We start from the raw sequence: 24742 nt of genomic DNA, 5'->3' as shown, positions 1-24742 counted from the left end.
TATGGTTCAACTTGTTTTGACTATGGGAACATAAAAATTGATAGTGAGGACTAACTGGATTAACTTGTTGTAGTTAAATGAACTTCAAATTTTCTCCCCATCTCACATAAATATTTGGAGAAAATATGTTTATGTTATCCTTTTTATACATGTGTAATATACATACATCATGCAGAAAATTATGTATACACCTACGTATATATGTAATTTGAGGAAAGATTATTCATAAACTTATATAAGCAAATTACTTGTTCTTAAAGTAATATTCTCTTAACACCCACATATAGATCCTGCACACATAACATTTTTAAAAATGTATTTTTTTAGTCATAAATATATATATATATATATATGCTAAATCAAAAATTTATTTTTGTTTAAACATTTGTCCTCAACTACATTATATCATTTTGGAAAGCAACTAATAATGCTCAGAAAAAGATCAGACACTTGTGAGTTGTGAATGTGCTCTGAATGTTTTCTTCCAATGCTCAATAAAAAAATACTTATGTTTGTTCCCATTTTGAATCAGTCTTCAGAGAATCATAGCTTCATCAGGAAATATGAGCATATAAATATATTTGGTATATTAAATTTTATCCATGTTGTCCTGCACACTGAATCTTAGCAGCCTAGTTAAATACTTTGTTTCATAATGTGTTTCCAGGATAGTGGAGATATGTGACAGGTTATGACCCAATTTCATATAATATTCTAGAGTAAAAGAATTACCAAAATATTCACTGTCTTTACATTTTCATGGATAATAACATTCTACTCAAACATACTACTTTCAGATGCTCAGACAACTTAAAACTGCATAGTTTGTAATTTGTTTAATTTTCATTACCTTTTAGTAGGATTATGGAGAAGAAATCCAATGAGTAATTGATTATTTAAGAAAATTATTTCAAATTTTGTTTAAAAATCTGATTTAACAATTAAAACAACACTATTGTAAACAAGTTACATAGTTATTTTATGCAACTTAGTATACAGAACAGTTAACTAACATGAGACATGGAGAGCAGTTGTATTTAAGTATAAATCATTTGCTTCCAAGTTTTCCATTGTTTAATGGATCCAATAAAGAATTCATGATAGGATTTTTTAAACAAAAGGAACTTATTTGACATGGAGAAAAAATACAAAATAAAATGGCTCAATCAAAACATTTGAGGTAATTTTCATGTTATATTTATCAACTTGCATATTAGTAGAATTAATCAGATAAGCCTAAGATTCCCTCTTTTGCATATGCCTTATATAGATAAGATTCTCACTATAAAGTTTTAAATAATTTTTACAGGTATAAATACTATTGCATGAAGAAAAATATTCATGAATCATTTAAGTCAGAATTAAAGTCAGCAGCAAGAAATAGAAATCCAACTATTATCTTTTAAACAAAGAAGAATTTATTTTCCTTGGATGTAAAGAAGCCCAGACAAAGGCATCCTAGGTTTGGTATAGTGACTCTGTGGTAACTTCACAAAATTGATTTCTAAATTTCCAAATCATTGACTCCAGCTTCTGCACGCTATTCATTATTTTATCAAGAAATAGAAAACTTTAAAAACTGAGATAAATGAAAGAAAATATCAAAAAGTGCATACCAAATTAGTATGTCCATTTTAAAAAAATGTTATCCTATAAGATCTAAAAGGTTCTTCCACATTGCCTCATTAATAGAAATATAGTACACTCTGAGGGGAAGACTGTGTATAGAGGGGTACAAAAATGCAGAGTAATAAAACCTTTAATTTGGATAAACAGACCCATATTCCAAGGAAACATCAGCAGCAGCAACAGCAGCAGCAACAGCAGCAGCCACCACCACCACGAATACCGGCAAATGGGCAACAGGCCAGCAGCCAAAAAGAAGGCTTAACTATTAACCTGAAGAATTTTAGTAAACTAGAAGAGAAGACCTTCACCTAAAGTAGCCATCTCTTTGTGGGTAATCTCCCTCCTGACATTACTGAGGAGGAAATGAGGAAACTATTTGAGTAATAAAGGAAGACAGGTCAAGTTTTCATTCATGAGGATAAAGGTTTTGGCTTTATCTGTTTGGAAACACCAACTCTCCTGGAAATTGCCAAAGTAGAGCTGGACAATATGTCACTCTGTGGAAAACAGCTGCCTGTTTGCTTTGCCTGCCATAGTGCATCCCTTACTGTTGGAAACCTTCCTCAGTACATGTCTAACGAACTGCTGGAAGAAGCTTTTTCTGTGTTTGGCCAGGTGGAGAGGGCCGTAGTCATTGTGGATGATTGAAGAAGACCCTCAGGAAAAGGCATTGTTGAGTTCTCAGGAAGCCAGCTGCTTTGAAAACTCTGGACAGATGCAGTGAAGTGTCTTTCCTGCTAACTACATTTCCTTGTCCTGTGACTGTGGAGCCAATGGACCAGTTAGATGATGATGAAGGACTTTCAGAGAAGCTGGTTATAAAGAACCAGCAATTTCACAAGGAGCAAGAGCAGCCACCCAGACTATGAGTATGCCATGCACTGGAAGGCATTCACTGAAGTTGAGTAACAGCAGCAGGAACAGGTGTACTGAGACATCAAGGAGGCTTGTGAGAAGCTGGTCATGAGCACCAGGTCATGCTAATGAGGCAGGATTTGATGAGGCACCAAGAACTTCAAAGAATGGAAGAGCTGCACAACCAAGAAGTGCAAAAAAGAAAGCAACTGAAGCTCAGGCAGGAAGAGGAGTGTAAGCGCCATGAGGAAGAAATGGGGTGGCAACAAGAAGATATGATGCAGCAACAGCAGGAAGGATTCAAGGGAACCTTTGCTGGTGCAAGACAGCAAGAGATAAGGATAGTCCAGATAGCTACGGGAGGTTCTATGAGCATAAACAGCAGAGGTGCCATGCCCTCTGCTTGTGTGCCAGCTGGTACTCCAGCTTCTCTAGGACCTGCCACTATGATGCTGAATGGAACTTTGGAACTGACCCCTCCAATAACTGAATGTTTTGGCCAAGCTGCCACAATGGAAGGAGTTGGATCAATTGGTGGAACCCCTTTTGCATTCAACCATGCTGAATTTGCTCCAAATAAATGTCACTGATACTAATAAAGTTGCAGTGTCTAATTTCCCAAAAACCCTTAAAAGAAAGACCCTTTTTGGTCTAGCTAGAATTTTACCCTGAAAAAGTGTTAAGGATTCTTCCCAATAATTAGGTCTTCCCTGCCTATACTACTCTAGTAATTATGCTAGAGGCAGAGGGCAAGGGAAGGGTGTTACTTAACAAATCAATTCTGTGTGGTATATTGTTTAATTGATTCTGTGTAGTGCATTCCTGAAGTCTCAGATGTGATTGTTGAGGGCTGGTGACTCATAGCAAAATGGATTCAGTTAGAGCCCTGTTAATCTTGATAATTCCATTTTTTCCATCATATTTTATTTACTTTTTTGCCTTACACAACTTGATCCCAGATATGATGCCACATATACCACAAAAACAAAAAATCCCCCACAGAGGTCATAGACAACATACATAAAATTCTGTTATATCCCATATATTACACCTTCATGTCCTAAGGAAGATGTTTTCTCTTAGAACTTTTCAATTTAGTACATCTTTAAAAAAAATTTTGTGTTAACTTGCCTTTATCTTTTTCTTGGGTAAAGACAACCCAAGATTTGACCCTTCTCTGTCTATGAAGTTGCTAATCACAGCTTTTCTTGATAGGTCTCATACAGTCTTGGGAACGGGGTTGCTCTATGCTGATGGTCTGACATTAGCTCTTAGCCTTGCCTAGCTTAGGTAGTTGTGCATTTTTTATTGGTTTACCATGTTTGATTTGATCCTAATACCTTATATTTGGAGTTTCTGAGAAATGGAGAAGTAATGCAGCATCAATTTATTTAAATACATTTTAAGCCTTTAAAAAAAAAGAGAAAAGAGAAACATCATGTGTCAATTCTTGCTCCATTCTAAAGAGCACTGTAATCAGGCCTACTGCTACCCAGGACACAGCCTACTGACAATGCATACTGTAATATGTAAGATTCTTTAAATAAGGAGGGGAAATGGAAATTGGGTGAGTCCCCAAAATATCTCATTTTCAAGTTTGCAATCAGATCCTATAGGACTATGCTATTGTTAAAGGGACTGTCCAAAATAGAAGTTCACCATGCAATAGAATGTTGCATACCTCACTATCTTTTATGATTTCATGAAGTGAAGAAATATTTTACTGAAAGCTGTAACAATTAATGGTGGAAAACAGTGTGGAATTAAATCTGCATTTTTTATTCCTCATCTTCTAAATATGTTATATTGAGCATGTAATTTAGCATCTTCTTGGTGTTTATTTTCTAATTTATAAAATTGAAGAAATTATAGAATAAGAATATCCATTTCCATTGAATAGATGCAAATAATCAGATGACTTCAATTTTTTCTGAAAATACATGAAATAAATTATATTTCCAATAAGTAAATAAAATATTGCATAAAGGAAAAACTGAGGAGCAATAAAATTTTATTGATTTCTTCTTTATTCTAATGATTAAGTAAACAAAATCAAATAAAAATTCCTCTGATTTTCAGAACTGGGTAGGCTTTATTTTAATCTGAGTAGACATTCAAGGTAGTGTAAATACTCCTTTATAGCTGAATAGAATCATAAGATGAATGGCATTTGTTCATTTTTAGGCCATCATTTATAGGTTGAATGTAATAATAAATTATACACAGAGAGAGATGAAAGTCCTACAAGTTGAAGAATATTTTCAGCCAGTAAAAACTCATATGCTCATTTATAACTGAAGCCTGAATCAGCAATCATTATTTCATTTTATCCAGTAAACCATCTTGGTTATAGGATGATTCTGTGTGGCTATAGCCAGAATCAAGCATTGTAGTCTAGCCCTTGCTTTTCTATCTAGGTTAATCAGATAGAATGCCCAAACAGCATAATATTTCTGACCTCTATGAGACTTACACATACCCATTGATCTAATTTCTTTTGCAGATATCAAGATATAATTTTCTCAATATTTTCCATATTTCATATGTCACTTTCATATTAGACATAGACATTGATTCAGATAATCAAATATGGCAAGAAATGAAGAGGAGAAAATTAAACAAAAGAAAAAAAACAGATGGCAGAAGATAAAGCATGACTGGACCTCAGTAAAAATAGCAAAAGAGAAGATGATCTCCAACTGAAATTGGGGAGAAGAAAGTAGGCACAATTACAGGGAAATTGTGGCTAACATCTGGTGCTTACTATTTGCATGGTACAAAACCCTTAACTTTTATTATATGTTTTAGTATTCACATTTATTACAGTTATTCTGATTTTTATACACAAGACGTTTATGTTTTTTTCCAAGGTCACAGTGCAAAACCTAAGCAGTTTTGTTCCAAAGTCTGTGCATTTAAATTATAATCTACATTAAAGCTACATAGAAATGACAAATAGATTAAAATATTATGCCTTCATTTACTGATGAGATTACTTCTTTGAGAAACACCTTGATAAATTTACCTCTGCATATTTCTGAAAATTTCATAGCTCAAGAGCTATGGACTAGATCAGCAGTTCCAAAGAAATACGTCTTTAACTGGGCACAATATCTTTGTTTTGTTTATTTATTTTTATGGTGCTGAGGATGGAACCCAGGGTCTCACAAGTGGGAGGCAAACACTCTACCACTGAGCCACAACCCAGCCCAGAAGCTAGCTTTTTACAAATCTGCCATTGCTCCTCAATCTCATCAGAAGAGACTGACATTTATTCACCACTTATTAATTATTTTTATGATGAAAAATAAAATATATCTAATGATAAACACAACAGAGTGAGGAAATGCAGTGCCAAGGAGCAGCTCTATTGGTCATCACCTCTGGGCTTTCCAGCTCACATTGAAGTTGTCTTCTATCCTTGCCCATGTGGACCAGGACACTTAATTTCATACAGCCAGGGTGCCTGCTCCAGAAGACTACTAATTCCCAAAGACTAGTTCAGGTGTGCCTTTGTATTTCATGACACTAATACCTTGTGAACATCCTTTCTTCTTAAAAAAACAGGTTGATGAACCCCCTGAATTAGCTCTTGCACGTGAATATTGATACCTATCATTTAGGGATAGCTGTCCCATTCCCAGAGTATCCCACCATGAAAAAGTCAAGATCACTGGGGAAGCACTGAGGACTTCAGCTTCCTGCTGAAAAAACTTCATTGTAATTGTGCTTCCATTCTAAGCCTGCTACTTCCCCAGCCACAAAAATTCTATTGCTGTGATTCTACAAAGAGGAAGAAATAATGAAAAGTACTGATGAGCTAAAATACCCAACGAGATTAATATGGCAGGTGACTGGTATCTTTTCCAGTGACCTCTTTGGGCAGTTTCAAAAGAAACACATCCTTAGACAAAAGAAATCATTTGCATGACTGAAAGCACTCCTGTCAAAAGGTTTAGTTTATTTATGCACACCTAGGTGCCATTGTAGAAAGTTTTAGCCCAGTCTCAGTAAGCAAGAAAAGGGTTATGACTGAACTCTGACCAAGAAAACACTCAGAAATCCATGGTGGCATTGGGCAGGAGGAGAGGCAGGTACAACTTGAATAAATTAAATGCTTGGGTCATTATTATTTGAGAAGACTGTTGGGTTAATTCAAACCACAGCCCCAGCCCTAACTAATAACAAAAAAAATATATCTATTTATGACCCACTTTCTCCACCTGGCCATTCCCTAAGTAAAATACTAACCCATAGATTCCTGACTAAAATAAAAGACCAAACTACCATGAGCATAATCCCATCGGCTGAGGAGGTTGTATCAGGAGAATGGAAGGTTCAAAGGTAGCCTCAGCACCTTAGCAAGGCCCAAAGCAACTTAGCCAGACCCTGTCTCTAAATAAAAACATAAAAAAAAGACTCAGGATGTGACTCAGGACTTATGCACACCTGGGTTCAATATGTGGTACTGACAAAGAGAAAAGAAAGAAAAGTCGAGAGCCATTCCTCCAGATGATTCTGTGATTTCAGAAAATCCCATCAGAACCATGACACTGAGTTTAGCTTTTAGAAAGTCACTTCCATTGACCATCCCAACATTCCCTCCTGCTCAAATACCTCCTACCCTGGTTTTGATTCTTCTCAATGAAATGCCTAACTGTTCTAGGAATTCTCATGTGAAATGATGGCAAACACTTGAAAACTAGGACATTCAAAGTGAAAAGGCTGATTCCAGAAATTTGGATTGAAAGGCCTGGCAATTCCAGGCCCTGGTAGGAGACTACACTTGCATCTTCTCCCTTGTGGTTCTTTCTGGACCTTGGATGTCAAGTGTCCCACTTAGGGCCTGCTATGACATCAGCTGCTTTCCTGATAACTCCTGATGTCACAGACAGCCTGACCAATAGCACTGTGACTTCAATAAACCCAGTCAAGCAGAGGAGCTTCTCATCCTGGCCACTTCAGAGGAAAGTTTGACAAGTGCCAGCTCAGCTGTGCTGACACACAGGAACAACTCAATACTGAGCCCCAGGAGCCTGTTCTTGAGAACTGGACTCCAACTTTTTCACCTACAGAAAATAGAGCATAGGTCTGTGGCCACATGTGGTCCTTCTGGGCCATGGGATGAGCCTGCTCATCCAGGGAACTGGTACTCCTTGCATCCTGTGGGCTAGCATCACCTTTACCCCCAACGGTCCAGAAATGTATGGTCTGGGGGTAACTGCACCAGGCCCACTGAGTGCTGTGACATCCTACACCATAGCAGGATGACAATCAGCCTGGAAAGTCCAATGGACCTGGGAGTGCCAGTGGGCATAAGAGGGCATAAGAAGCAGCCATCTTGAACACTGGCCCCAGTGGAGACACCCTCCTGGGCTTCTCCAGGCCTGGGCTCACTGATACTTTACCCAGTCTGGAAACTGGCCCAGCACACCAACAGTGAGAAGGAGTGGCAGCTCTTGACAGCTGTGGGTAGTGGAGTATGCAAAACATCTTGATGGGTTATGGGAAGCTTGAGCTGGAAAAATCACACAATCTCTGGCAGGATGCCCTTCTGTCCAGAGAAAGACATTACCAGTGACAACTTGAACCTCCCAAAAGTGAACACTAAGGGAATGTCTAGGTCTCTAAGGTTTCTGTGTTGCATTCAATCAGTCAAAATTGAACACTTCTTACATTGTGGAATAAATAGGAGACCTACCATTGTTCCAGAACAGCTAAGCAATGAAGACTCAAAAAATTAGAGACTCTAGATACCAAAATTCAAAAAAGCAGCCCAAACATGAATAAAATCACGTTTGTGAGCATATGAGCTTGTTTTTTTTTTTCTAGTTTCCATACCATTCTGTGTACACAGGATACCAGATCCTCCCAGCCTGCATTGCTAAACCCCTCAGCCAGATGGCTGGGTGGTGTCCCTGCTGGGTTCTCAGCAGCTGTTCCCTGCCCTGTGCTAGAGTTCCCAGAGGAGGTACAGAAAGACACACAGGCCCTGATCCAAACTGCCACTGCCTGCAGATGCCCCTCAGCCAGGAACCTTGCTCCCCAGCAGTTCCCTTCTATGGAGCAAGGCCCAACCAGGGCAGCAGATAGCTGTCTGACAGCTCTGGGTCCTGGACATGGGCAGCAGGATTCCTGCCATTGCAAGAGCTCCTAAATATCAAACCTAACACCTCCTGCCCTCACCAGAGAAAGATCAGACACAAACAGTAGCTCAGACTTTCACTGGGATGGAGAAGGACAGAGTGTCCTGTCCCAGGATCAGCAAGTGAGATCCTGGTGAGGCCATCCCACTTGCTCACTGGCTGCACACCTGCAGAATCAGTCCTGTGCTGATGCACTACCTTCCCTCTGGTCCTTTCTTCCCTTTTCAGAGGCCCCAGGAGTGGCTCCCCTCCGCTGCCTGCACCATCCTTGTGCTGCTCAGGCCTACCTTGGCTAAGACAGAGCACCCAGAGGAAGCACAGGCAGCATGACCCTGTACTGGAGGTGCAGGTACCGTCAGTCCAACACTTACAAGTATCATCCTAGTCCCCACCTGCTCAGCGCCCCCTGGGCAGCCCCCTACCTGACAGCAAAATGTTGCTCAGCCCTGTCGCCACACATCAACTCTTATGGACTCCAGTCTACCTGTGCAGCCATCCTGAATGCCTTGGGTGTGGGGGCGGGGACACTGTACCAGCCCGAGGAGAAGGATCCCTGCCATTGCCATAGTTGCTGACCCTCGAGCCCAACATCTTCCACCCTTCCAGGATGATCAGGAAACCTCACTGGGTCATCAGCGGGATCTAGATCCGCAGCCCCAGTGCCAGCACTCCACAGTCTGCCCAGGACCCACGCGGTTAACCAGGCGCCCAAATCCCGCGCCTAGCGCTTGTACAAGGACCTTGCATGCGCGAGTTCCTCCCTGGCCGGACATTGCCTCGTGCCCGGGTAGACGGTTTTCTGCACGCGCCTGTGAGTTCTCTATTCATACTGGCCAAAGCTGCGCCCTGGGTACAGGTCTGACATTGCCATTTAGCCTGAAGCCGCTTTTGCGGCAGTAGAATGAACTTTTGCGCCTTTCTCTGGAATTCTTGAATCCCACCTTCTCTAAAAGCTTCCATAGGTAGTTTCCAGGGCAAGCTTTGTCCCTCATTCCTGTCCCCAGCCTAGGAGGCAGAGACCTGCCAGAAGAGTCCCAAATGAGGCCCGGTGCTCACAGCTCTTGCCAACTTGGACTTCCCTCCACTGTTGATCCTCTGGGTTGCTGGGAGCCAGGGATCTCTCAGAAGTCATCTTGCAGGCATCCTGCAAGTGCTCATCAGCCTTTGAAAAAGATGCCTCCTGGTGCTTGTCCCGGGTCCTACAGACACTTTCATCCTTTCATGACCTGCAGCTTCCACATGCTTGGTCTCCTGAAGAAGATGTTGCTGTCTGGTGCATCTTTCAACGTTTCCTGCGGTTCACCCCACTGATTCAGCAACCTGACGCCTTCTATAGCACTGGAGCAGGAAGTTGCTCCTTGCCACCTTGAAGAACCATGGTGTACCCAAGGCCCCTGCCCAGGGAAGACTGTGCTCAGAGTCCCTGAAGACAGTGGCCAAGAGGTGGCTGAGCAGGTGGAAGATCCCCCAGATAGAGAATGTCATAGGGGGAGTCCCCATTTTACTGCAGGTGCACAATCTGCTTTTAGGCCCTTTGTAACCCATAGCTGCCTGCTTTCCTTTGTGCTCAGGTCTGGGGATCTGCGTGGAAACCTCCACACCCAGAGATACCAAGACAGAGCTGAGAACTCCCAGGCCTTATGTATGAGCTCCTGCCCTAAGAGAAATGCCATCAGCAGCTCCTACAACTCCACTCAAGGTCTCCTAGTCCTGAAGAGGAGGGCTCCAGGCTCATCCAACCTCAAGCTGCCCCTGGGATCCTCTTTAGCTGCAGAGATTTCCCTGAAGAAGACCCAGTGTGAGAAGGTGGCAGAAGACAGGCAGGGAGAGTGATTGCTGAGGAATAAGTCCTCATCCAAGGGGACATCAGTAAGCCACAGAAATGAAAATTTCCTTTGCTACCAAATGGACGCTCTAAGGCAGCCACCACCTCCAGACATGGCCTTTCCAGTGACTGCTGAGAGGAAGAAAGCTCTGCAGCACATCTGTTGCTGATGGGTGAGACACAGGCCATCAGGGACCGCTGTACCATGTACCCCCCAAGCCCACATGCATGGGGAAGAGCAAGTCCTCTGGCATCAATTGGGACTCAGCCAGACATTTCCCTAATGCCCCAGAACCTCCACCATGGAAGCCTCCACCCCCATGTGGGTAGGCTCTACTGTTTCCTCCCAGAGATACCCTCCACTGCCAACCTCAGTGTCCTCCTCTTCCCCAGCCTGTCAATTGCTGCTTTGGCCCTTCCTCCAAGCCTTCCTTCAGCACAGTGGCAGGTTTAGCTCCACAGCCACTGGCTCCCTTTGGGGCCACCCTCATGAACACCATTTTGCCTTCATGCTGTGTTCTAGCAGGTGGTATTTTTTTTTTGGCTCACAGCTTCAGAGCTACAGGTAGAACTTTCAGTGACAATTCTCCCCAGGGAGCTTCCTGATAGTGTGGGATCAGCCTTGACCACAGTTAATAAGGAAAACAGACACTCCCCCAGAGCCTGCTTCCTCTGTGTACCTTCCATTCCTCTCACTCTGAGGTACCCCAATCTGCCAAAATTCACTTTCCCTCATCAAGCAAATGGCCAAAGGCCAAAGGTTCCAAAGAGCTTAGAGCCACAAGGAAACCAGAAAGAGCCGAGCCAAGGGCCTGTGTTTGTACTAGTGAGGACCCCAATCAATGAGCCCAAATAAGACCCCAGCCTCCTCCTAGTCAGCTTTAAGGGCAAAGCTGCTTAGGAAGTGGGTGGGGATGGGAGGCTGTGTCTCTGAACCTCCTGTTTTCACCAGGATCACAGAGGTCAGGGCAAGCCCTGTGGTGTGTGTCTAGCAGGACTCACACCAGGTCCTGCAAGGAAGAAAGGTGGATCTTGGCTTAGGGCAGCATTTTCCTCCTGGACTCCAGAGGAATGAGTCCTGACCTTGGGGAAGAGGATCTGGTGGCTGCCCCAGTGCTCCTGGTTCTGAGAGTGGCCTGGCCAGATGAGGTTGGCATCCTAAAGGCTAGATTCCTCTTCCCTGTGCACCCATGGCATGCAGAGCTGCCAGGGTGAAAGACCAGGAGATGTGTGAACCTAGATGCAGATTTGCTCCTGGTCGTGTTGGTGCTCCCAGGTGGACTTGGGGGTTTCTGCTAGGGGAGGGCACCTTTTGACACTTAATAGTGGCCCCAGTGTCTCCAGGAACAGAGTTGTTCTTTCTCCTGTGTGAGGTGGTCACTATGGGGATGGTCTGGTTAGTGGGGCTGAAGGTTTTTAAAGCCCATGTTTGCTGTTAGCGCTTTCTCATGCTTCTTGTTCCCTCTGCTTTGGGAGATGAACATGGCCTCAAAGCCAATCTTGGAGCCAGATCTTGGCCCCCAGGTCCCTTTTATGGAATATGGGTAGACTTCAAAGTAGAAGTGGCCGTTTTGGTAGTGCTTATTCCCTGAGGTGAGATTAAGAGATTCTGCATATGCAGGCTTTAAGGATTAGCAATAATTTTAGGAACACCAGTGATTGCTTGCCCTGGTTTGTGCTTTATCTTATGTCCCTTGGTACCCATTGTGGTGCTCTGCCTAGGGGTACTATGGTTGTACTGTCCCAAGCTTGCACCATGGTGCTGTCTGTTTCTTTGGGTCCCTTCTCTTGGGGAGGAGATGCACATGGCCCTAAAGGCAGATATGAGATCTGAGAGCAAGTCTGGGCTCTCATATCCCATTGAAGCACACATGAGCAACTAGAGAAAGCCTTGTTGGGGGTGGTGCTGGTTCCCTGAGTTGAGCTTAGGGGTTGGGGCAGGCTTTGGGGGATGGCACTCAGGATAGGAACACCAGTGTTTCCTTGCCCTTGTGTGCTCTTTGTCTTGTGTTTATTGGTCCCCATGGTGGGGCTCTGGTTAGGGGCTCCTATTGGTGTTTGTGTCCCAAGCTTGCCCCAAGGCGCTGTCTGGTTTTGGGTGTCCCTTTACTTTTTGTGCAGATGCTCATTACTGCCATGGAAGATGTCACAACTGGGAAAAAGTCTGTCCTCCCAGTTGCCTTTAAGGTCACTGACACTGCAAGGCTTGAGGGAGATGAACCTTGGTTTTCCCATGTTGACTGGGGCTGCTTGTTCTTCAGATAAAAACTGACCACAGACTCTGGCCTCTGGCTAGGAGCTGTGGAGGCTGAGTCAAATGTATTACATGCAACAGATGACCTTACAGCCTGGCTGCCAGCAGAATGTGTCTTGATGCTGGCATAGGTACCCACCTGTGGGATTTCTGAGCAGGGCTGAGGGGGTTGGGCTGCCAAGGCTGGGGGGCCTGCCATCAAGGGTAAAATTGGGGATGCACCTGGATCTGAATCTCCCAGGTACCCAAATTGCTGACAGCTAGCAAAGGTGTGGGCTCTGAGCTTCTTCCCATCAGGAACCCTAAGGTTTGGTGCAATGGTGGCTAAACCATAGGTATGTGTTAAACCAGTAGGCATGAGTCAGTGAATGACAATTTTGTAGCACAAATTTTGTTCAACATTCAGGAAAGTGGAATGAAATGCCATGTTTCTATTTTTCCCACTTTTACACAATCAAGACACTTCTCGTGGTGCAAAGGCATCAGGTACAAACCTGATGAGGGAAACACAGGATGATGTTAACTGCTTTAAAGCCTGAAGTTGCCCAGATCCCAACTGTCCTCCACTCCCCTCAGCTGGGCCTCAGCCAGGCCTTCCTCTACTTCACAGGGTTACTGGGCATCCTATCTCCTCCAACACAGGATGGTGAATCTGGCATGGTTCTGCCATTCAAGGTTTCTCAGGACACTCAATTTGGCAAGAGTACCCACCTCAGTGGGGCAGGCTCATCCCCACTAAGACAACAGCTAATAGGAGCAATCTCAAGATCAGCCACTGGCTCTCTGTCAACCTATATCCCACTCTTCTTTTCTGGCATTCTAAACACAGAGAATCTTAATTTTCCTGACCATGACTGTGGAGGGTGGTGACAGAGAATGGGAGAGCAGTGTCTGAGATTGGGGTCTCTGATGACCTCAGCTGTGGCAAGCCTGGGGCCTGAGAATGTTCCTGTGCAAGGATGCAGGATGCCTAGCTGCTGTGATAATGCCCTGCATGAGGAGGCTCTTCAGAAGAATTTTATCTGCCTTCACCTTGATCTCAGGTACATAGCTCCTGGGAATAGAGGAACTCTCCTGCTAGACAACCACAATGTTTCACCAGCTCTGTTATTTCTGAAGCTGCCTCCTTAACAGTAACTTTAAACAATGGACTTTCTTGAGAGCTACTAACATTGAGAGCTCTTCACATTGCACATTGCAATTGTAAATTGCAACTGCAGAAAAGCTGCATAAGTGTTGCTAGCCCTGTAACTTTTTGAGTACAAAGAATAATGCTTGTATAGTCTTTAATCTGATAATGAGGCATGATTTAAATAAAGATTGCTGGTGTAACTATTTAAATCTTCTTCTCCATCAGAGAGCAGTACTCCAATCCATCTCAGCTATTCATCTTCAAAATCTGTGTCTGTGAGTCTTTATTTTCTAATCCCCCACTGCTCTTTACTGGAACCCTCAAGTTTGGCAGTGCTGGTTGTGGCACATGATGACCCTGAGAAACAATGGGAAACCTTTTTAAGCAATTTTGTTTCCTACCATCCCGTTTATCTTGCAAAATGCTTACCAGTGTCATCTCCTCTTCAATAAGCCCAACGGAGTCTCTCAGATTCTTCACTACACTGACTCCCCAAACACACACAAGTTCAGCAGGAGCTTCCCTCAAGACTCAAGTCTAATTGGACTCTGCCTATTACAAGAGCATCAGGAAAGCCTTAGGAGCAGGCTTTCTTGCAGCCCCCAAATGTCCTTAGGAGTCCTACACTGCACTCACTGCTGTCGTCATCCACTACAACACCTGGTTTCACCTCACATTGCACATATCTAAGGAAAGACATAGTTTTATTAATTCTTACATTTATATACCCTAAAATAATAGATCCCCAGTTTTTGGAAGTCAAAATTATTCTTTGCCTTAAAATGGCATGTAAGGAAAATATAAATATGAAGATAAAACATATGAGAGTACTCCATCTGCAAGTACACAGAAGACTAATGGCACATCCTAATTTGTCCTATAGTGGTACTGACAGAAATTCTACCAGTAAATTACTGATGTCTTTAAAGATGAACTCTAAATAATAAACAATACAGTAAAGTTATAGCCAGTGACTTTCGAAACAGATCTTCCAGAACACAGAATCATTACAAAATCAGCAATGTGGTGATCCAGAACTTTTAGCGCTTCTGACTTCAGGATACATGTCCATCTTAATAGGTATAACACCAGAAAGAAAGTGGGGCCCACTTTGTTGCTGGGGGAAATCGTTCTTAATTTGGGGTGAACTACCTACATCCTAGGATGGTCTAAGTCTAGGCCCACTTTTCCACAGTGTTGAATCTACTCAGTCCTGGGACCAGTCCAGACTCAGTCTTGATCCCCCATATAAAAACTGTGTCAATTCTCCTGTACAGCAATCACATCTAATTGCTTCTGGTCATAGGAGTCTCTTTAATATCATAATTTTTTAAAAAGAATAGTTAGTAGAGGCCATAATTGTTGTCCTGCCAATCCAAGAATAGAAGTTTATCCTGATCAACACTGTACATAACTTGATAACACAGTTTTACATTCTACACAAGAAACTGCTTTGTGGAGGTGTTGGGCTGCTCAGTCCAGGATTTGCCTTTCCTTTCTCTTTTTCTCCAGGCTCAAGGCAGTGGGAAGAGCAAATGCTGGAGAATGTCCTGGCTGCCTGCTCAATGCTCCCATGCATGCTCCTGGCCCATCCAGCTAGCCAGATTGCCGAGGTCTGGCTGCAGCAAAATAGCCGGGGGAGTGACCAATAATTTGTCTAGGTTGATATAGCAGGAATAGGAGCCCTTTATTGTAAGACAACAGAGCTATTTATACATTTTGTATAGCTTGTCTTAATTAGCATAAACTAGATACATCAGTCAACCAATAAGGAATCTCCACACTTAATGGCTCGCTTTTGTTACTTCTTAAACCACTCCCTCTGGCATTTTGCCAGGCACCATCCAGACTTGTTTATGAACTCTAACATTCCCCTGGCAAAATATTAGGTGTTATTTTGACTTGTTTACAGACCTTAACACCAGATGCTCTCTGCTGGTGTCTGGTGCATCATCAGGCTTGCCTCAGGCCCTGTAGCACTCAAGCACTGTGAACACCACCGCAGGCGCCTGTCCTGAGCACCAGGATCTCAGCCTCACAGCAGACCCCGGAGGGGAGCAAGCAAAGCCTAGGGGAGGCTGGGCCGGGCTGATGCTGCAGAGATGGATGCCAATCTGCAGATCCAGAGGTCTAACGTCCAAGATCCAGAGGTCCAAGAAGATGCACAGCAAGAAAGTCGTACACTGTGGCTATATTCCTAAGACCTCGCAAAATGCCCCTGAAGAGAAAACTTGGGTGCTATGGACACCTTCTTATTTCCTTCTTTCTTTTTTCCTTCCTCCCTTTCTTCTTTCCTTCCTTCCTTTCCTCCCTTCCTCCTTCCTTCCCTCCCCCCTCCTTCCTTTCCTCCCTTCCTCCTTCCTTCCCTCCCCCCTCCTTCCTTTCCTCCCTCCCTCCTTCCCTCCTTCCCTCCCTCCCTCCTTCCTTCCCTCCCTCCCTCCTTCCTTCCTTCTCCCCCTTTCTCTCCCCCTCCCTTCCTTGTCCCTCTCCCTCCCTAACCCCCCTCTCCCTCTCCCCTCTCTCTTTCCTGGCTAAGGCTCTGCAATTCTCTGGATTATTCAGAGCATCAGGAAGGACATATGAAGTCACTCACCTTAAGATGTTTTCATTCTGTGAGTTTTAACTAGAACTCATTCCTGATGTTCTATACTCTGGTTAAAAACTATTCACTGAGGAGGCATCCTGCCTCAGAATGACTTTCGTAACATCCTTCATGTGAAATAGCAAGGTTTTTTCACAAGTCATTCCTTGGTTTCTAATTTATACCACAGTGCCTTGCAGAAAGCACATGAATAAAGCAACAAAATTCAATTGTTGTGCTTGGGTAGTGGACCCTACTTAATAAAAAAAGTTTTTAATGTGTTTATTAAAACAATATGCAGTATAAATAATTAGATTACATCTGTATAGACAGGGCCTAGATTTTGTTAACTCTAATAAGTAATTGTAGTTAGCTTAATTTAAAATTTGGAATTTTAAGCTTTTTATTTAGCTAGGCACTCTATTACTCTCTATTGAATTGAAAGCACACTGCAATATAGGGTCATGTAATTGTCTGTAATAAAGTACTTATAAATGGAATATGGCCTAGTTTTACCATAACCATTAGCACCTTTAAATTTTGAAAAACTTCTGAATGAATAATATGAGCAGAGATGCTTATATATAAATCACATCTATTTTAAGGATATTATTTCTAATTCACTTCTTTGTATTTTGCATAAATGAGCATAACCTAAAGGTCTATTCTTAGGGGAAAAAAAGAAAAAAAAAACTTATTTGAGCATTTTGTCAGTTAATCAGCCACTGAGGTTTAACTAAAAGCTACCATAGTAAAATGAAGTCAGGGAGGGTTTATGTCACATTGATTTCACTAGGATTATTTTAATATATCAAAGGGGTTTGATATGCTAGGCAAAATTTTGGGGAAAAAATACTACTAGAAATGTATGCATCGTCAGGACATACCATCATATCTTGAGTCCAGTATGCCATAAGATATCTTAGCACACTCATAACACTTTTTAATACCAAAAAAAGACACTTCAGCTAAATATTTACACTTAATTTGTTTTTTTTATAATTAAAATGCCCTTAGGATAGGGATTGGATTTATCAGTTTAGTACTGGATTTATCATTTAATTTGAAATTAAATGAATTTACTCATAGGATCATTCTTTAGTCCTCCCTTGTATTTTTATTTTTTAAAATATTTTTTTTAGTTGCAGTTGGACACAATACCTTTATTTTATTTTTATGAGGTGCTGAGAATTGAACCCAATACCCCAGATATGCTAGGCTAGCACTCTACCACTGAGCCACAACCCGAGTTCCCCTTGTATGTTTTTACAGGTTAGAATGGATTAGATTTTCTTCTTATTAAGGTTGATTGCAGTAAAGCAGATTTTGAGTTTTCTGGTACTGTTGAAAATTGCAAGTCTTAAATACACTTATCCATAATTGGTGCAAAAAGACTGAGCACTGTGTGTGTATTAATGATTTGGTAAAATCTGCTTATATTTGCTTTGTGAATTGCCTCAGGATATCTCTTTTAAAATAAGTTGTTTTAACAGGAACAGAAGGGAAATCTGCTACCTAACATATACACAGTGCAAACCTCATAGGGGACTTCTAACATATATTCATGTAAGGAGAAGAGTAAAGAGAGGACCAGTTAAGGGCATCTAAGAACTCAACTGATACAAAAGGAAAGGAATTGGCCAACCTTGTGCCAGCAGATTCAAGCTGAACTGTTACCCACCTTTCTCATCCAGTAAATAAATCAATCCCTGCACCTGTTTCCCTCTGAAACAAGTTTTGGTTTCCTACTTTATTGTAACTTTAAAAATGAAAGTTATTGCTCTAAATTCATGCCACATGCCTTACCCTTTGCTTGAATCTTATCATTCCATATCAGTCTTGTCCTTGGTTTACCATAGCTTTAAGGTGTTTTTTTTGTTTGTTTGTTTTGGGGGATTTAATGTTCAATATTTTAAACTTGACTGTTAAATTGCTACAACTGACAATCATTTCACATACATATAATGCCTTCCCTTTGTATTTCATATGTAATTTGCCAATTGATGGCATTTTATATTCAGATTGGGTTATGGATATTTAGGTATATAACAGCTGTGCTCATTTGATTTATTGTTTGAAAATAATGTTCCCTGAATATTAAAAATAGAAGCAATGTTTCTCATAAAATTATAAATATATACTTGATGTAGACATGAAACAGAGAGGAATTCTCCACATCTCTTAACTGACCATGATGGGAATTTTAAAGTAAACCCAGATCCATGTTATCTCTTTTTCTAGAATATCAGGTGTCTTCTTTCTCCTGCCTCTCCACTCATTTTTATCACATTATTAAATAAACTTAATCTCTACTTTCCATTTTTTAGAGAGAGAGAGAGAGAGAGAGAGAGAGAGAGAGAGAGAGAGAGAGAGATTTTTAAAAAATATTTATTTCTTTTTTTAGTTCTCGGCAGACACAACATCTTTGTGTGTACGTGGTGCTGAGGATCGAACCTGGGCCGCACACATGCCAGGCAAGCGCGCTACAGCTTGAGCCACATCCCCAGCCCTCTACTTTCTATTTTAACCACACAGACTTTGAAAGCCTTTCTAAATATAGTCATTGAATCATTCAAAATGCCATTCAAAGTAAAATTGAAAAATATGTCTAATCCCAATTTCTGTGGTTCACAGTTCACATCCTCAGATACTGTGGACTGTAGATATCATCCAATCCCCCCAAAATTTCTGAAGTTATTTATCATAATTGGCTTATATTTCACAATTATACATAATTATTTAATGTTTTTCTTATTTAACAAAATGTTCCATTTACCTTAATGTTCCACATTAAAAAAGAGGTTATTGCCTATAACTCAGTTTTTGGCCCTCAAATGAGAATCTCATCAAAGAACTTGCTATTTACATTTATTATGACAGGCCATAATCTGCGTTAGCTCTATCTAATATTATCAAGTCTCTTCCTTCTTCCAATTTCTAATTCATGCTCCTCTTCCACTAACCCCTAACTGAAAGCCTATGCAATATATGAGATTCTACACAAAGTCTAAGCAAGGCCAGTTAGATTTTTACTGTTGTTCTTAATTCCAAGTTTTTCTAGCTACTGCCCACTGTCCATTTCCAAACTTACTCCCATATTTTAATATTTTTATGATCACATCCTAATTCTGGTACCCAAAACATAAATCATTGCCCAGCACTGCTTAAGGAATTCCCCCAAAACCTAGTGATTGAAAACAAATTTTTGTATTAGGGATTGAAACCAGGAGTGGTCTATTAGTGATATAGCAACACTCCCCAGCCCCATGCCCAGCCTCTTTTTTTAAATTTCAAAGCATTATGTCTCTAACGTACTGAGACTTGGCTTCACCTCACCATCCTCCTGCTTCCGTCTCCTGAGGCCCTGGATTATAGGTGTTCACCACCACTCCTGACAACAACAGGTATTTATTATCTCAAGCATGAAAACATCTGTAGTCTCCAGCTAACAGATATGTAAGCAAATGTTTGTGGAAGTAGATCCTCTGTCCCGAGCTAAATGTTGGATGACTTCAACCTAACTGACACTGTGAATGCATACATGGAAGAGATGCTAAACTAAAACCACTCACCTAGACACAATTGGGCTTGTGATCCTGATCCTTAGAACCAGTGTGAGATAATGTTTGTGGTTTTGCAATTTGTTTGTAATACAGTAATAGGTAACTAATATAGCAGGTAAAGACCAGTTTGTTCTGATTGTTGAGGAGGGCAAGTTTTATTCATGGGATTTGAGAATTAAAAGATCTCAGTCTCATTTCTTCTTTCGGGGATCAAACTTTTCTCCATCTTTGCCTTCTACCTAGAATAGGTAAGATGAGATTTGACATTTAATTAATCCTATGATATTTAAAAGGTAAGGGCTAGGTCCCATTTGAGCTTGGTCTTTGGTGATATTTGCCAGGTAACATTTGAAGAGGGATGGGGCTGTAGCTCAGTGGCAGAGCGCTTGCCTAGCACAGGTGAGGCACTGAGCTTGATCCTTAGCACTGCATAAAGATAAAAATAAAAGCATGCTGACCTTCTGCACCTACAAATTTAAAAAAAAAGTGAAGATGGAAACTCTATTCATAGGTGAATATTTAAAGATAACCCCATATATTCTGATGCAAACCTTCAAAATTCTTTTTTTCATTATATGCTTTCTAGAGCCATAACCTGCAATAAAAAATACAAAAACTTTTAGTTACTATGATAATTGTAACTAAGCGAAACAATCTTTCAAAACTAGCTTTGCCACTGTACTTTGACCCATGCCAATCTGGTGATACTTAATATTAATTATCCATCATGTGTCATGGATATTATAATACCATTTTTCCTAGGAAATTGCATCAGCTATGCAAGCATCAAGGTGATACACCAAGTTTCTCATATACAAATTAGAATCTAATATAGATATAAGCTGAAGAAATTTAGAATACATTCCATTTGACAAGCTATTCATAACAGAACTCCATTAACACCTTTCATCTAAGGGCAGGCACAGACAACTTGAAGAGATGTTATTAAAGAAGGATGTGAGATAGTTCATAAAATTTTGTTAGAAAGACAACAAAAATGGGGAAAGAAAAATGAAAGATAATCACCTTGACTTCACTTTGACCGTTTCCTCTTACGTCTTGACTAAAGCAAACTAGAAATTAGAGGACTAATGAGTTTTTATGCACACACTATCTGCCTCCTAGAACACAGCAGAACTGAGATGGTGGAAAGTAAATGTTAAGACCAAATGGAAGGAAACCAACAAATGTGGCTCTCTTTCACTCTGGTCAAGTTGATACATAAATAACCCTACAATAATTTTTCATGGAAACACTTTGTTTCAAGTCTGGTAATTATTTTTCCATTAAACCTTTTCAATTTTTTAATTTCAAACTTTCCATTTTCATAAATTCATTTTCCTATAGATTGTATACCTGCTTTGCCTATGTGTCTGAATGTGCTACATGTACATGTTCATTTTTTAATTTCACTCAGTTTTGGAGACTCACATTGAGCTCATCAAGTATCCTTTAATTTCCATTTCTTATTCATTCAGTGTTAAATTTTAAGTATTATCCACCTATCCAGGATAATCTATGTGGCTAATCTAAAGTGGGTAATTTCTGTGTGTTTATAGGCACACACACCCAAACACATACACACACACACACACACACACACACACACACAGAGGAAAAAGTATTAGGACATGAAGTCCAAATTCTTGAGTGAACCAACGACTGGATTTTCTAGTCTAGGTGACAAAATATCTTTTAATCAAAATTTTAGATGTATAGCAACACAGAATAACATGATTAAAATTTATATCACTTAAACTTTACTGTATAACCAAGCCAACATTAATGCATCTTGCACATTGGAAAATATAATATTAATAAAATCAAAATTCATATAAACAGATGTTTTGATTCCAATGCAAAATGTAGAAAATAAATATGGTATTATTGATACCATTACTTTGTGTAATCAAATTTTTATGAGATTGCCATAGGAAATAGCTTGTATACTTTGTTATTCTGCTCTTTTACTTAATAGATTAATTAATCAAAAAATTTTAGTCTACATAGAACCCATAGTACTTTACTATTTGATGTGTTTTGGTATTTTTTCATTCATAAAAAGCAGTTGTATGTTACAAGTAAATACACATTTTGAATCTAATTAAAATGTTGAACATAATCATAAGAGCTCAAAAATAACACAACTATTTAAATAATAAAAGCTCTATTATATTGCTGCATGTGTATGTTATTACATATTTTGGATGCAGGCTATATTGTTAATTATAGTTAAAAATTACTTGAAATTTTTAATGTAAACTTCTGTGTTTTTTTCCTATTATATCCATTCTGTTTTCAAAAGTCTTAATTTTAAAACATCTCTTGGAATTAATCTTTAAAATTTAAACTCTGTGTCCGCTGCAGTAGTTTAAAAGAAAGTTTAGACTCCTTGATTAGATATGTATGAATCAATACCAGCAATGCACCTAAACACTTGGACCTCTGAAGTAGGGGCTTTTTGAGGAACTCAATATTTTTTTATCATTACAAGAGCATTATGAAGCAGTCATAAACAAGTGTGTTGAATATAATAAAATCCACACAGTTCTTCTTTATAAAATTTTTACTTTATAAAATTTATTTTCTTCAAATAATATTTTTATTTGTTCTCATTAGTTATACAAGACATCATGCATAAATGGAGTATAATTTCTCCTTTTTCTGGTTGTATATGATGTAGATTAACATCAGTCTTATAGTTCTATAAAAAACATAAGGTAAAAATGTCCTATTCATTCTACTGCCTTCTGAACCTCATGTCCCCTCACCTCCATTCATTCCCCTCTGCCTAATCCAAAGTACCTTTATTCTTCCCTACCTGCCATCCACCCATTGCAAGTTAGCATCCTCATATCAGAGAAAATATTTAGCCTTTGGTTTTTGTGGGATTGGCTTTCTTCACTTAGCATGATATTCTCAGCTCCATCCATTTATCAGCAAATGTCATCCTTTCATTCTTCCTTAAGGCTGAGTAATATGATCTGTTAATAAATAAACTGCAGCATTCCATATATTTCAAAGATGCATACTGCCTAAAGGAAAACAGGATTTTAGCGTGTACATATGCAAGTATGAGATTTCATACATAGGATAGTGTTAATGGTTTAGATATGAGGCATCCTTCAACAATGAAAAAAGGGAGAGAAAAAAAAAGATTTCCATTTACACACATAATGCTTTGAATACATTAACTGTTTTATTAGCTTTGTGTTCAGATCAGTTTTTCACCACTACATTTTTTGTACTAGATTCCAACATAAGGTTTGATGAAAAAAAAGTGACATTGGAAGAATAAAAATAGCTTTTAATAACCCTTGAGCACAGTTATGTACTACTTTCAGATACTTGTTCAGGAAATCTGAAACCTCTTGTGTTTGGAATGCAATGTAAACATGTATCTTGACTGTAATCAAAATCCATAATTTCTCCTTTTTTTTATTTCTCACCCAGTTAACTCCTTTGGCAGAAAATGCATGTAGATCCTGAGAGAATTCAAAGTCTTATTTTTGAAGAAATTGAACTGAAAAACTGGGAATGACATCAATTTCACTTGAAACTAAGTATTTTTCAAAATTAAAAATTTTCACAGGTGTCTAGAGAATCTTCATTTAAAATCTAAAAGAATTTATCTGACCAATTTTGCTTTCTACTTTGAATTAAAAGGTACATAATCAGAAAATAATTTTGTGATAGATCAATTTGTAATAATCAAATTAGATAATTTGAAATGAGGTTGCATCCTGCATTATATTATGTACAATAATGAAAATATTAAATTAAATAAATAAGAAGACCACAGTTTTCACATGAGACACTTGGATCTGCTTCATTGAATTTGCAATAGGCAACATGAAATACAGGTTACCACCTTTTAATTTTCTATTTGTTGTCTTTACATATACATGAGAGTAAAGTGCATTTTGACATACATGAAATACAACTTCCCATTCTTGTGGTTGTACATGTTGTGGAATTATACTGGTTGTGTATTCATATGTGAATATAGGAATGTTATGTCCAATTCATTTACTGTCTTTCCTATTCCTATCTCTCCTCCCTTTCCTTCATTCCCCTTTGTCTAATCCAATAAACTTCTATCGCCCCACCACTGCCCTTGTTGTGTGTTAGCAGCTGCATATCAGAACAATCAACCTTTTGTTTTGGGGGATTTGCTTATTTCAATTATTTCTGTGAAATGAAAAGTATTGGCCAGGTCATTCTGTAGAAGAGACAATGTTAAATGAAGACTCTACAATATTTCTTTAAGTCTGTGACATGAAGGTGTTCCAGTTTTCTTTTTGCTTCCATCTATTTATCTATCTATCTATCTACCTACCTATCTATTTATTTTGGTTTCTAGTTATTTCATGTTCCAATGTTTAAAATGTTTATAAAATGACTTGTTTATAAAACAACAAAATTTTAATACAATTTATCTTGAAAAGTGAACACACCTAGCAATTATTGATTTAATTACAGAAGATTATTGTTGGTATTTTACAATTAACAATTCTAAAACATCTGACATCTCTCAAAATCTGCAAAAAACTCTTTTTATAGCTCAATAAAATCAGTGAATTATAACTTTACAAGGATACCTATATTGTTTCAACTCTTCAAATCTAAGTGACCTTCTAAGTTAGTGGCCACATAATATGTGGCATGTTTTGTCCTATATTAATATTTGATTTATACTAACAGTTTTCACATGAATAAACACCTAAGAGCTAACTGTTACCATGACCAAAAGAAAA

General features: G+C 39.7%; 1 pseudogene; it reads left to right on the top strand.

The window, feature by feature from the left end:
- The first annotated feature begins 1740 nt into the window (after positions 1–1740).
- Positions 1741–3074, top strand: LOC101957801 (non-POU domain-containing octamer-binding protein pseudogene; annotated as a pseudogene).
- The last annotated feature ends 21668 nt before the right edge of the window (positions 3075–24742 follow it).

Source organism: Ictidomys tridecemlineatus, chromosome 2 (assembly GCF_052094955.1).
Source record: "Ictidomys tridecemlineatus isolate mIctTri1 chromosome 2, mIctTri1.hap1, whole genome shotgun sequence".
Taxonomy (NCBI): Eukaryota; Metazoa; Chordata; class Mammalia; order Rodentia; family Sciuridae; genus Ictidomys; species Ictidomys tridecemlineatus.
Note: the sequence above shows the minus strand (reverse complement) of the source record. Positions and strands in the feature narration are given on the sequence as shown.